The sequence below is a fragment of the Centrocercus urophasianus genome, unplaced genomic scaffold (genome assembly GCF_019232065.1).
Source record: "Centrocercus urophasianus isolate 14NV4802_14NV808 unplaced genomic scaffold, USGS_Curo_1.0 seq_31, whole genome shotgun sequence".
Lineage (NCBI taxonomy): Eukaryota > Metazoa > Chordata > Aves > Galliformes > Phasianidae > Centrocercus > Centrocercus urophasianus.
This window is the reverse complement of record NW_024884878.1, coordinates 2446210-2460746: the sequence shown is the minus strand read 5'-3', so window position 1 is coordinate 2460746 and position 14537 is coordinate 2446210.

Here is a 14537-nt window from a genome sequence, read left to right as displayed (position 1 = left end):
AAATATAAAAAAAAAAAAAAAAAAAAAAAAAAAAAAAAAAAAAAAGATGCGTATGTCACTATTAAAATAATCAAATTAGCAGACTGAAGTGACAGCCAACCTGGACCAGTGTAATGGCACCACTGACCCTGCCTGCTCTTCTTCTTCATGTCCCTTCAAGTATTTCTGTTTTGTTCTTTGCATTTTTTTTCTCTAGAAATATTTGTTTTAAGATAAAATACATCATATATCGATTTGTTTATGGGTTTATGTTTGTTTATTATATTTTGTTACAATCCATTAGGTTTATAAACTCTCTTTCATCTGACTGTTTCATTTATTTGAGCTACAATATATCAGACGGGATTAGTTGCTTAGCAACTTTTCAGTGGCAGAATCTATTTAGGAGAATTTGCAACGCTCCTACTAGAGGTCAGAAAAATTTATAATAACGTAAGCCAACCAGAAAATGTGTTTCAGCAACAAAGATTTCTCACAAGGCTTCTGTTTCAATAGGAGAGGATTGCAGATTTCCACTAGAATATTCTTCATGCAAAGGGATAAGGTACATGTAATATGGAGGAAGTAATAGGAAAGTAGGGAAATAAGATTTGGAGAAAGTAGTATTATACATTTCTTAAGCATATTCCATTTCTTCCTGCTTTACTGCATTACTCTTTTCCTCTGCGTAGGCTGGACTCCTATTTGCAGAAATCATAAACAGAACTAAATTTTAAGATTTAAGTGAAAATCTCATGCTGTTTGTGTCCTACCAAGTAGTAATGCCAAAAAACACCCAAAATACAATGGCACGATTAAACAAATTGAATGTGTACAGGGAATATGGCATCTGCCATAAAATATTTTACATTGTGCTGAGGATGCTGCAGATTGCTTGAAAACAAATTCCCTCAGATGGCAGAATAGCTGGTGTCATTTCTGTCATCTTCCCAAATGTAGAAAACATTCTCAGACATACATTTCAGCACAACGCTTGCACTACTGTACTGTGTCACATTCATTGAATCTCATTCAACACTAATCTTGCTTCAGAGATATTCCTAACTCCCATACTGTGATTACAAAACACAGTGTGTCTTGTCTGGAACTGCCAAATCTGCAGATGAATGGCAGCATCTCTGAGTTGTTTTGTTTTGCTTTGTGGTTGGTTGGTTGTTTTTTTGTTTTTGTTTTTGTTTTTATTTTCAGTGCCTACATCAATATCCTTGGATTCTGTATATTTAAAAGAAAGAGTTAATGCTTTACTTGGGTCTCAGCAGCAACCAAGATATTGGTGCATACATACACAAAGTGCTATGTGCACCAGCATATTAAATACCTCTTTTATTAAATATGCTGTTCTCCCCTACTTTACACACCCTTGTGGAAAAGATGCGTGATTCTTCCCTTTTAGGACTGTAGGAAAGTACTGAACACTGTAATAAAAAACCACAAGATTATATTGTAAAATTCTGTACTGAAAATAACAAAGCCCACCCAAGATTTTTCTGTGACCTTTTCTCCTGGATATATCAAAAGCAGTCTGCATTCTAGAGCCTGTGGAGGTTAATGTGTTTGCTGCCACTCTTAGCCCTTCCCCCTACGCTTCACGCCAAGTGCAAATCCTCATTCTCTAGCATGCATTAATCCACACAAAATGTTCTCAGGTGCAAGCTCTCCTCACTCTTAACAGTTGCAAGAAGCTGCTTAAAGCAGACATTTTGTTTCAGCAAATGCATGCAGACTGGTGTTTTTCTGGAGGGGAGGAAGCTTTAAATTGAAGATCTGAAAGCAACTTGCCAGTTGTAGGAAGATTGTTGGTGAAACCAGACATGTTCAGCATAAAATAAAAACATTTCTTTTTCTTTTTCTTTTTCTTTTTTTTTCTCCCTTTAAAAAAAAATCTGTAAGTTACTTCTCAGTATTTCCTAGTGTTTACAAAATGGAGCCAACTTTAAAAACACTGCTCATTTTCAGTGCTCCCTGCTTTATACAAACATTTCCTTCAGACCAGACAATTTAATGCCTTTTTTGGACTAACAGGAATGACTACAGAATACCTTAAGTAATGGAGGAGACAATCAGTCTACTCCTTATTATTATTTACAATGCTATGTGAGAAACCTGTTTTAAAGATGGAGATGATACATTGCAGCTTGGATACAATGGTCAGATAAAGCCACCAGGCACTGTTTGTCTGCTAGGAGGGTATTGAATAGCAACAGAGAACAACGAGATTTAGAGATAATTAATTTCCAAGGATGGCACACTCACTATGAATAACAGAATTTGCCCCATCTTTCTCAGACAGCATTTTAGATTGAGATTGACATTATTCAGAGTTTTTTGAGAGAGAGTTCATAGTAATTTTTCACTGTGAAAACCAGTAAGTTCTTCAAAGTAATCATTCGTAAGAGTAAAATCCCCACCTTGAAGTTTCACCATTTTAAATTTAGCTGGCTTTCTGAGACTGTTATAACAAAGTATAATAATATGACTGTTGCACGGTATCTGTGCATTGGCTAAATAGCAAATGCTTTAGTTAATGTGTCAGTGTACTTTCACGTCCTAAAAAATTAATGAAACATTCATCTTTGCAAGTGAAGGCTTCCATGCAGGCTGTCAAAATTACAGTTTTTGAAAAACTGAGCGGTTTTCGTATATTCCTTCCAGGTCTGCTAGAGATGAGTATTTCCTTCCAATACAAAAGAAACATTTAGGTACACAGTGGAGGTCTTAATGGTAGGAAGATGTCCCCAGGAGTTCTGGCAGCAGAAATGCATTTCAGTTGCAGTTTCACATGCTGGTCGCGTGCAGGGTGGATGGACCTTGGGGAGTATGTCAGGGAAATTAGTGCCTTCTACAAGGAACTGGGAAAAGACAAACTATGCTGTAAGCTGAAAAACAATTCAGATCATGCAAAGTCCACCTGATGCAGCTGATAGAGAACTCACTCTGCAGAGCGTCAGACCCAGCCAGTCAGCACAAATTGTACTTGAGCAAAGCAGTTGCACAAGAAGATTCAGGCCTGCTTTAGGTGGTCTGCACCAAACCATATAGAGCTTCAAGAAGCTCAAACACAAAGCATGTCTTCAGAAATATACAAGTTCCTAAACTGGGAGAGCTGTAAAAGGACAGTGAAAGACCTTATTTTTGTATAAGATACCTATAATATCTTCAATTTCTGCCCAATGCAATAAGTTGCCAATGAAATCGGAAGGTTCTGGCTGTATTTCTTTGCTATGCTGGTGAACACTCACTTTTTCCCTGTCCACAGTGCCCTGACAGCACAAAACTTCATGCTATCGGATAATCACACTTGATCATAATGTTTATGCATATAATGTTGGGTTTCTTCACTCATTTCCCAGAAATACTGAAAGTAAAATAACACATTAAAATATTGCACACTGTTAAGATGACACACTACCATACTCAAATCAAAGCCCAAATGAGCCCAAAGCCAGAAGAGCTTACTAATACCCAATGAGCTCAGTGCTTGCTCTCAAGCTTCCAGAAGAATACTTTCACCATGGAACTACATGTTCATTCCACCACCTGGAGGTGGGTTTATAAACACTGACTGATAAAGTAAAGCAATTAACATGCACACTCGCATTGAGAAAACATCTCCAGTAGTTCTCACAGCTCAGCCCACTGACTCATTGCAATCACAAAAAATCTACTTCAGAAATTAGTCCCCTAACCTTTTCCAAATACTGCTTTTATTGTTTAGTTCTTGTTTTGACTACATTCATTAAATTTGTTCTGATTTACCAAAAACGTGGCCAGACACACTATCAAAACAAAACAAGGAGGACTGTATCATTGTAGATGTATAAATGAAGGAGAAAATGTCTTCAAGGCTACCAGCAAGCTGCCTTATATGTGTAGGGAGACAACATTTTTTGCTTGATTCACAGTCATTCCTGAATTTTACCAGCGTAGTAATCACCTATAGATTGTTTCTATTTACTAGTTTGATATAAATCAGCATGAGTTCATGGAAACACACTGGAACAGGTTGCCCAAAGAGGCTGTGGGTGCCCCATTCCTGGACGTGTTCAAGGCCAGGCTGGAGGGGCCTCTGGGCAGCCTGGTCTGGTGGCTGGTGACCCTGCACATAGCAGGGGGCTGAAATTAAATGATCACTGTGGTCCTTTTCAACCCAAGACATTCTATGATATGATACGATGTTCTACAAAATGAGTGAAACAATGTATATTCTCTGGGAAATTACTAGTTTCTGAATTGCATGAAGACTTTCAACTCTGGAAATTAATGGCACTGTGTACTCGTGAGTTAGTAACATGTTGCATTCATACAAGAAAGGCTTTAAAATGAGAAAAGAATGAGTTAGAGGGACTCTGGGACAATGTTAAGTCAATAAAATGGAGACTTGCTTTTATATCAGTGGCACTTGTCCCAGACAATAGAAGGGCGAAAGGATGAAAAGACTGTGTAAGCAAATGGCAGGAAAAGGTTGTGGCAGCAGTGCTTTCACTTGGAAAACAGGATCACAGCTTGGACCCAGTCATCAAACGTATGGGTCAAAGCACACTGCCTGATTCTCAGTATGAGTCTGCGTTCACATTTGGTGTATGGTTGCTGAGGAGAAGCATTAAAACAGAGGCACAGGACAAAAACAGGCACACAGATGAGCTTTCAGAAATAAGGTCACATCCAGGGCTGCTCAGGGCAAGGTCACACTTTGTCTGGTGTTCTCTGTGTGGTGTACAGCACCAGCCTATGCCTGTGTCTCTGATGTAAGAATCATTCGTAGGTCCCACAGGAAGAGTACTCTTTTTTTTTTTTTTTTATCTCATGCTGGCACAGGGCAAGCAGGGAGATAGGGTTTAATCTCACTTGGCGTTTGTTGATTTCCCAACAGAAATGAAATCAGAACCTGTCCCATGGTCGTTTATCCAAAATTAATCTATCATGGCAAACTTCAGATTTTGTTTATAGTTGTGTAAACATCAGGATAATTCTGGAGTGTAATTAAAGCAATTCTGACTAAGACCATTTTTGTCATAGTTGTTGCACTATTTGTACAGCCACTGGGCTGAACCAACTGAAGCAGGAGACATGAGGGTGGAACGTGATCCCCTACGGAAAGCAAAAAGTTGTGCAAAGATTAAGGGTTAAACTGGAAACTGAAACAGGCTGATGTCACAGCCATCCACGTCTTCTAATGGAATATATATTTCCTTTCAAGATCTATTATGCTTTTCATGTCTGAAAGATTTTGGCAGCTATACTGCATTCCCACAAGCCTGCATTTCCCACTCAGACAAAATTTCCCATTTAATAAGGTGAAGGACATAATATTTGACCCAATGTAAACAAGTAAAAATAGGCTTCCACCTGTTCAAAGGTATTTCTGGTTTTGCAAAAGTGTTACTGAGGTGCAAAACAGCTAAAAGTCATCACACTGTCATAGAAAACTATATTTTCTGTACAGTGAAGAAGAGGGAAGCAGTGAGTAATTATTAGCCATCTGTGTTGGGAGCTAGGGACTCTCACACTCTCTCTTCCCTTCCTGCTTTCATACTTAGACAGATTCAGATTGATATCCCTTGAGCATCAACCAAGAGATAAAAGCACATGAGGACAGTCCCCGTTGTGAGCTGATATGCATCCCATGAGTGAACATAAAAAAAGGGATCAGATAATCACCAGTTTTCTTTTGATTATTAAAGATAGTGAAAGAGAAAAAACCTTCTGACTGATCGTGTGATGCTTCTACTGAGCTAACAGTATGGTCCAGCCCCGGGCACATATGCCCCCATGCAGGGGCTGCCATGTCTGCAGGAACCAAGGAGGGTTGCAGGGTTGCACAGTGCTGTGGACTACCTGACACTTCTGGCACTGTGGTGACTGTGGGATACAGCCAGCGGAGCACACAGATGTTTGGGATGGGCAGAGATGGGGCATGCTGTTCAGACAGCCCCTGTCCCCAAAGCAGAGTCTGTGTCTGGTAAGGATGCAGAAATCAGGAGGAACTCAAAACAGAACCCAGGTGATTTTTTCCATCATTAGGAGCATCTCCCTTTGCCAGATGCTGCTCAGTGTGAGACCTCTTTACCTCTAGAGATTAAGAGGTATAAATTTTCTAGGACTCATGAGTCACACACTGAACATTACAGCTTGAGCAGACAAAAGCCAAAAACAGAAATTATCCTCTGGAAAATGTCAGAGTCTTCAGTTACATAATGATATCTCACAACCTGTAGCCTTTGGAAGAACTACTGTGAACTCTGTGAACTCTCTTTCCCCTGTGGCCTCTTATCTTTAGGAAAAAAAATGGAGCTAACCTTCTGGACATTGTTTCCAATGCAGTTCTACAGTATTTGAACTTAATGCATCACTGGCTATGATGCATTCAGCAACTTCCTGACTTTTCCAGCTTGAATAATCTAAAATAGTTAATTCAATTCTAGAAGATGCAGCATGAATTATAACATAAATTATTTCAATAAAATACTTCTTGACTAAAATTTCAATAAATATAATAATATTAATAATAAATATTAAGAATAGAAAGTATCAGTGATAAGTAACTTTAGGAAATGGGAGAGAAAGACAGCAGATAGCATTAACTTTCTAAATATGACTCTACAGAAAAGACAAAAAAAAAAAAAATCCTCAAGCATTCTTCAAAAAAGCACCAAAAAAGCATAAAAGTCTTTTTTTTTCTTTTTTTTCCTACCAATATGTTTGCTACTAGAAAGTTTGAGGAGACTAGATTAGTTTCAAAGGAAAGCAACCTTTCCAACACAGATTTATCGGATGTTGCAAGGCACCATCTGCACCTATCCACATCAGCTCCAGCAGGATGAACTCCTGATCCTTTGTAAGATGAATCCACACACACACGAAAGCTCACACTTCTTTCTGCTTCATCTGTTCCTCTAACTCTGAATTCCATTGGAAAAAAGGAAGATTTTCCATAGGAAACAGGCGAGAATAGGTCCACTGTGTTTCTGCAAAGGAGATGGGACATCAGGCCCCAAGGCTCTATGTTTTGATACTGCAGTGCTGGACAAAAGCAAGGAATTTTGGAAAGTGTAAACAAAACATGGAAGTCCTCCGCATTGCTGTAATCTGAAAAATAAGCTCCTGGGGAGTCGTGAAGGATGAAAAGACAGAGATTTTCTCTCATTTTTCCCTAACCTAATTCACTCCTCAGTAGTATAAGTTGTGTTGAGATGTGTAATTGCTATCTCTTAAATAAATCTTGCTGTGGATATAATAGGAAGTTTTAACTCGCTTCCAAAAAAATTACAAGTGAGAATGCACTGAGCAGCCTGATATTATCAACTAATAATGCCATGCCCTGTCCCAGTGTTAGTGCTATAAATCAGGGTTAATGACATGAAAATCAGAGAAATCCACTGACATGAACCATAACTGAGGAGGACCACCACTGCAGCTTCAGAGTATTGACACTGTCGAGTGCTTGACTTGGACACTGCCTATATTTTGTGTTCATTTTCCTCTCGATTTTCATTGTTCCAGAATGAAATTATTTCTTGTATGGAGGAGAATCAGTGGAAAGTTGCAAGCTGTTCCATTTCATGCTTGTCTTAGACACATCATCCTGCATAGTCCCGCCTTGAGTCCCAGGGAGCCAGATCTGCAATTTGCTGTCAGGAGATGGCTCATGCTGAGCCTATACTCTGCTGTAAAACTTGGGTTTGTGGCAGGCTGTTCCGCCCCTCAGTGTAACACAAGACACGACTGGGAAGAAATAATAAGAAAATAAAAAGCAAACATATCAAAACTTACCAGAGCAAGCAGACTGACTTCTTTGTACATGTTCTTTGAATAAAAATCTCCTTCCCTCAATGCATTAATGAGGAAAGCAAAATGTTCTCTGCAACTTTTGCATGAAGTGCTTTTCTCCAGGCATTACAAGCACCAGCTCAGAATTGTTCATATTCTTGACTTTCTTTTACTTCAGCCTCTTGTAACTGCCTCTTGTGTTCCCCCACTGAGCTTTCATCATCTATTCTACTTTCCAAAGAACAATTCTGTTCAACAGAAGAGAGGCCAAGGCTTCATAACTGCGCTAAGGATTACATCAGCTCTCCCTACAAAAAGATGAATCACATGATTAAGAGCTACTGTGACGCAGGGGAGCTGAGTCCCAGACCTGCCACTGCCACTCAGAGAGCTTTAGGGAGGTCAGTCCACCCATCTGGAGTCTTTCAGATTTCTGTCTTTAAACAAAAAAAAAGAAAAGAAAGAAAAAAGTACAAATATGTATTCTTAGTTTCAGAAAATCCTGATGTTTTGAGGCGCTTTCTGGAACTTAGGGCTACAAAGGGTCTTGAGGGCCAGATGTATGATGAGCAGCTGCAGCCCCTGGGTTTGTTCAGCCCAGAGCAGAGGAGCTGAGGGGAGGCTGTGTGACAGCAACAGGGCCCAAGGGAATGGCATAGAGCTGCGTCAGGGGAGGGCCAGGTGGAGGTTAGGGAAAGGGTCTTCACCAGAGGGTGGTGGGCATGGCACAGCTCCACAGGGCAGTAGGAACGGCTCCAAGCGGCTGGAGCTCAAGGGTGGTTTGGTGGTTTGATCCCTTCCAACTTGGGATGTTCTGTGATTATTTTATTCTAACTCATGCTGAGAAAATGTCACTAGAAGATGAGGTCTGTTCAAGTGATTATCAATTTGTTCCACAAATACTGATTAAAAAGTGCTAGGGAGGACAGTGTTTTACCATGAGGAACAAATGCTGCAAGAGCGCTTTTAGACATAAAGTCACCTTAGTTTTTGAACAGGAAAAGACATTATTTTGATCCTCTGAAATAAATGTTTTTAAATGCAGAAATTTAGACACCCACTATGAAGTATGCTTGATAGCTCTCTCTTTCTCACCACACATTTTGTTCCAAGTTTTCCTCAAGAGAGATCAGTGCAAAGATATCATGGTGAATGAAATGTCCTCCGTTGGTCAAGCTGCTCAACTAGAATCCAGGCTGCTTTGCAACCTAAATGCTTTGAAGGGGATCCCTTTAGGAGGCACTGAAACAGCACAGAATGCTGAAGGGGCACATAGGGACCTACCAGGCTGGGCACAACTGCTTCCTGGGTAAGAAGTATGAAGTCACTCTAAGTACAAAGCATGGCATTAATATACTGATATAACAAAATATGAGCATATAGCAATCTGTGGAGAAGAAAAGCCTTTCTCCTGCCCTGCAGTTTCCTCCCCAAGACCCAAACTTGTCAGATCTAACCAGAGCTGCTCTCCACCAGCAGCTACAATTGTAATTGATTACTCAAGCAGAAAAGCTGTAAAAATCTGATAGGAGGGCTGGAGGAAAGGCAAGGTGTCAGCACTGTTAGCACAGACTAATTGCAGGGAATTTTGCCCTCCAGCCCTCACATGCCTTCCCACATTGCTATTACTCTAATGTGTGGATGCTCTTGAGAGCAGAAGCAAAGCTTTAAACGCATGTATATTTTTATACGCATAGCTTTATGTATATCTTTGTGTGTTTGGGTGTACAAAATCCGTATTATTATTAGAAAATGCAGCCGCATCTGTAAGTCAGTGAGGTTGAGAATATCTAATTTCTCTTCACAGAAAACAGCACAGAGCAATGTGCATCTCCCGCTGTTCGCTGTTTTTGAACAGATCCCCACTTCACTTTTCAGATGGCTCTTCCTCACAGCTGTACTGCCCTATAATTTCAAATCAGAAAACTAATCCTGAGTGAGCGACAGTAAAAGCAGCCACAGTGCTTCCTTCTGCTGCCTCTCTTCCTGCCTGCCTGCCTGCCTGCAGAGCACCCATGCACGCAATTACTGCCCTCAGGCAGAGGTGAGGAGGCTGTATGGGGGTTGGTACAATGCTTGCTTTGCTGTTTGCCCCCGCCTATCGATTTCCTGCTTTTTTTACATTGCACCCATTAAACAAAGCAGTCACAGCAAGGATTTTGAATCAATGTTAAGAAGGAGCTGGGAGGGAAAAATCCAGCAGGGTGGCTGGAAGGGCTGCATAAGCTCAGGGATATGGTGAAACTCAGGGAAGGCGATGCAAAAAGGAGATGGTGGGCAGGCGCTCTGCTCCAGAAGGGGACAGCACTGCAGCTCTGTCTGGCTCGCACTACTAATACAGCGTGGAAAACAACTGTTAATCCGGATCTAGCTTTACCAGCAGCTGGGGAGGAGAACAAAGAGAAGGGAAAGATAAGAGGGGCAGTGGCTTTATGCACAGTGACAGGGAGTGAACTGCTGCGTGAGAAGGGAGGGAGCAGCCTCTCTGTCCACCGCACACAGGTGGGGTCAGCAGAGGTGACACAGAGAGCACTCTAGTTGCCATAGCACAGCTTCAGTGACTAGTGCCACTCATGTCCATAGTAGGCACTCACAAGCAGCAGTATGTGGCTCGTTCAAGACCCTGGAGCACCCTATGAAAGCCAGATGAAGCAAACCACTTGGGAAGAAGCAAACCCTGCCCAAAAAGATCAACCCAGGGGAACCTCCTGGAGATCTCCCCATGACCACCATGTACCACCAGCATCTTCCAATGGACAGTGCAATACAAAGCATTAGAGAAAATCTTTGTGGATTGATCAGTCGAGCTTGAAAATTCAGTGAAACAGAAAGGCAGTTATCTGCAAGGAATGAGTCAGCATCATTGTGGATCTCCACAGAGGATAGGGCTTTTCTCGTTTTTATGTCTGCATCTTCCACAAACCACAAACACAGATGCGAGGGTCACAATGGAGGTGCCAGCTTCATGCTAAACAGGCGCTGAATTCTGTGTTAACCCTGAACTCAAAAATGACTGATACATCATGTAAGAATGATGCAGGCTCAAGCAGTAGGAATCACATTTAAAGAGAAGCAATTGAGCTGGACGGGTGGTACACAGAAAGAGATTCTATATCTGTGAGGACAAGGAGAGTAAAATTGCAAAATTAGTTATTTTTCTATGGGACAAACTGAATTTGTGCAGTCTTTACAAAAGAAAGAAAAAAGAGGGTAGCAAAAATTAGCGCAGTACTGGAATAAGTAACACAGAGATGCTGTGGATTCTTACCCTTAGAGGCTCTGGAGGCTCAGACAGACACAGGCTTCAGGCTGGCAGCAGTCCTGCTTTGGGCAGGAGGCTGTGCCATGGACCTCCTTTCACACCATCATTTTGAATTTTATGGAAAGTTCCACAGCCTTCTCCCTGCAGAAGGCTAACTGAGCATACCAAAATCCCACAGATTTCAGAGTATTCAGTCTTCTCAATATCAGACATGAAATTAAATGTTTATTTAGCATAACCTCCTCAAACTATGTCTGCTAAAAAGGCCTCTATTCTCCTCCAATGCTGTTAACTAAAAATCCACAAAAAATAAACAAATGAAAACCAACTAGCTCATTATGCCAATAGTTTTCAAAAGTGACTTGATCTTGCACCCTTAAATGGATACTTCCACAGACCTGATCTATTCAGTATGAAGGAAGAGAACACCTTTAGAACTAGACAATTATTTCTGCAATCAAGATCTGTCAGTAATAGATTGAGCACTTTCTACCTGCATAATTTAATTTCACAGTCTGTTAACTTTCCCTCTTCTCTGCTTGCCAGTGTACTGGCATTACATTGTGATCTTTAATCCAGGATGGAACAATTTCAACCTTTAACTTTTAGGCTTCATATTATTTCTTACCTGATACTGTATGTTCTCTGTTTAAATAAAATGAAACTTAAAAATAAAAAAAATTTAAAAAAAATCATTCTATTCTTTTTCATCGACAGACATAAAATAAGTCTGAGAGCAAGGATAGACAGATAGATAAGACAGATAGAAAGACTGTAATTAACTGCAGAACACAGAGCTATATGAAGATATGAATTGTCAAAATGGTTCTTGCTAGCATTCTAAGTCCTGTAAGAACCAAAGAATGCTGCTTCAGAGGAAAAGTATTATGCTACAACACAGACACAATAACATGTACCAAAACAAAAACTCTTCACATCTTGTTTTTGCTATCGCTTTTCCCACAGATTATCCCTCAGATAGATCCCTTCATAGACAGAATGTGAAGAAATGACTCCTGTACAACTTTTACTGGGTGGCAACTAAATATTCTGCCAATTTTTACTTTTCATAGAATCAACCAGGTTGCAAAAAACCGTCAAGATCATCAACCCCAACCATCAACCTAGCAGTATCAATTGCACCACTAAATCATGTCCTGACGTGCTGTATCCATGTCAGCGTCCACATCCTGGGATCTCTCATCTCTCTTTAATTTCTGCTCAGGAGTTCGACTTTTTCTTTTTTGAGGAGGATGATGAAAGGGGCCAAAAGCAGAGCTGCACCCAAAGCAGCTGGGTCCTGATGAGAAAATGCGTAGTGCAGAACGTTACTGTTGTGGCATTCCCTAGCCTCAGTTTAAAGCTGTTCAGCAGCTTATTAATTTCTGAATGATGCTGCAAATTGAGTAGACATCTTCATTGAGCTTCCACAATGCAGCCCATAGCTTATTTTGTTCCCTGGGAGATGACAACTAATTCAGAAGCCATTGATGTATATAAGGAGATTAATTTGTTCCATCTGATTTCTATTCCCTTGCAGCCATCAACAATGAATGTAATTTACTGTCATGTTGCACAACTGTCTTGAGCTACCTGCAGTACTCTTTGCATCAAGTTTGGCCACTTTGCTCTTCAGAGTCCTTCCCATTTAGTAATAGCATGAACCACTGTGAATTTAGGAAGAGAATTCCTCTCCAGGTAAATTAAACGAGTTTCTAGTAGCAACCACTATGTGAAATAGGGCATAGGAGAGAAATTGTTAGGTGGGTTGCATAAGGCATTCCTGCATATTTATGCACATGAAATTAACTGTAAATTGCCTTCTTCCCCATCATCCCACAACACATTTTTAAGGTGTGATACTGTTATTATCATCTCCTTACTTTTGGGTGAGCAGGCAGATTAAGGACTCCAATATCTGAGCATGCTTCTGCTATTCTGTGATAATCACAATTTGAGTGTTTTCTTTTAGTGTGTTGAAACCAGGAGGCCATTTAGTTTCAACTAGCCCTTAGTGGAGAAAAATCGATCTTGTTCAAATTGACTTATATGCACAGACAGGAAATTACTGTGGACAGGCAAATGTCCTATAACTTGATAATGAGCCTGCCTACCCAGGGTCAGAGAAGAAGTCAGCAATGGATCTTGCAGGATGTCTCAAACACATATTAATTCTCTAAGTATCCTGCTCATGAAAGGTGTCTATGAAGTGGATGATGTGCAGTACTCCAGGTGCCTTCTGTCATTCATATGTTGTGTTTATGTTCTGTCTTTCAGGTTTACCCTACTTTTAAGAATATGAATTGCACTAATGCAACTCACAGAGGCACTGCTCATGACCGTTTTGTTACCACAGTTAGTGTTACAGAGGGTGACACTTCCCAAAGTTTTGCAGAGCATGATAGACTTGACAGTCAGAATTAGACCTAAGCAAATGGTAAATATGGAACATCTGAAAGCTGCAAAACTCTGCTATGAGCATGACTTCAGCAGAGTATTGTAATTTTCTTAGGAAACATACCAACATGCCAATTTCATTTCACAAAATCAGTCAACTTAATAATCATCTTAATTCTGATTTCCCTTTTCTTCTGTACAGCTTTCAGCTTTTAACAGTCCAAGTCATCACACAAAGAAACATCATGAATCAGACAAAAAATGTCACTTGTGGCTGACTCCAAGTTCTCTGGAGGAGCTCAGAGAGGCCCCCAGGAGTAGTCCATACTCCCACCAGGAATATGACAGTAAGGAAAAGGGAAAGGGGAAAGAGGATTGCTGTTGTTGTGAGTTTTATTTACTGATGTGGACTGGATAAGGAAAAAGAAAACAGGAGTTGAGCTTTCGAACCAGTCTAGGCCAATAGCATTCCACCACTTAAAAATAAGAATTTCATATTCATGAAAGGCATTAATTAATTCACTTGCTGGAGATGTATGTCCAAATTCCTGTAGCCACAGTTGATATCTACCAGACCATGACATCTTCACTACAGGCATTGCCTTTGCATCGCAGTCCTGACTTAAAAGAGTAACCTCTTGATTTAAATGATCTGCTCTGTACCAGCATGTCTTTATCAGCAATGTCTGCTTCAAGTTATAACCCTCTGAAGCAAGACACACAACAGCAGTCAAGGAGTCACCAACCATTCTAGCTTAAAACAATGTATGTGGGCTGGCAGAATAGCTGTCTAGGACCACCACTACCCCCCCTCCCCCTTTTTTTTTTCTGGCTGGAGAAAAAAGGCTCAGTTGCCCTCTATTTTTGGACTGTACCCATGCAAGACTTTTTTAAAGGTGAGTGTCTCTGGCAATAAGAATTTATGAAATACTTGGAGAGATCAAAAAAAGGATATTGGCGATTGGGTGCAAAATAAGGTTTTTAAATTTGCAGGAAGCTTGAAGACTTGTTATGATCTTGACTGTACGTGAACAGGAGCAAATGTGACTGTACAGAAAGGCTCATCATAAAACTCCAGCTGTTTTCAGACTGTCTTCCATCCTAACATGCA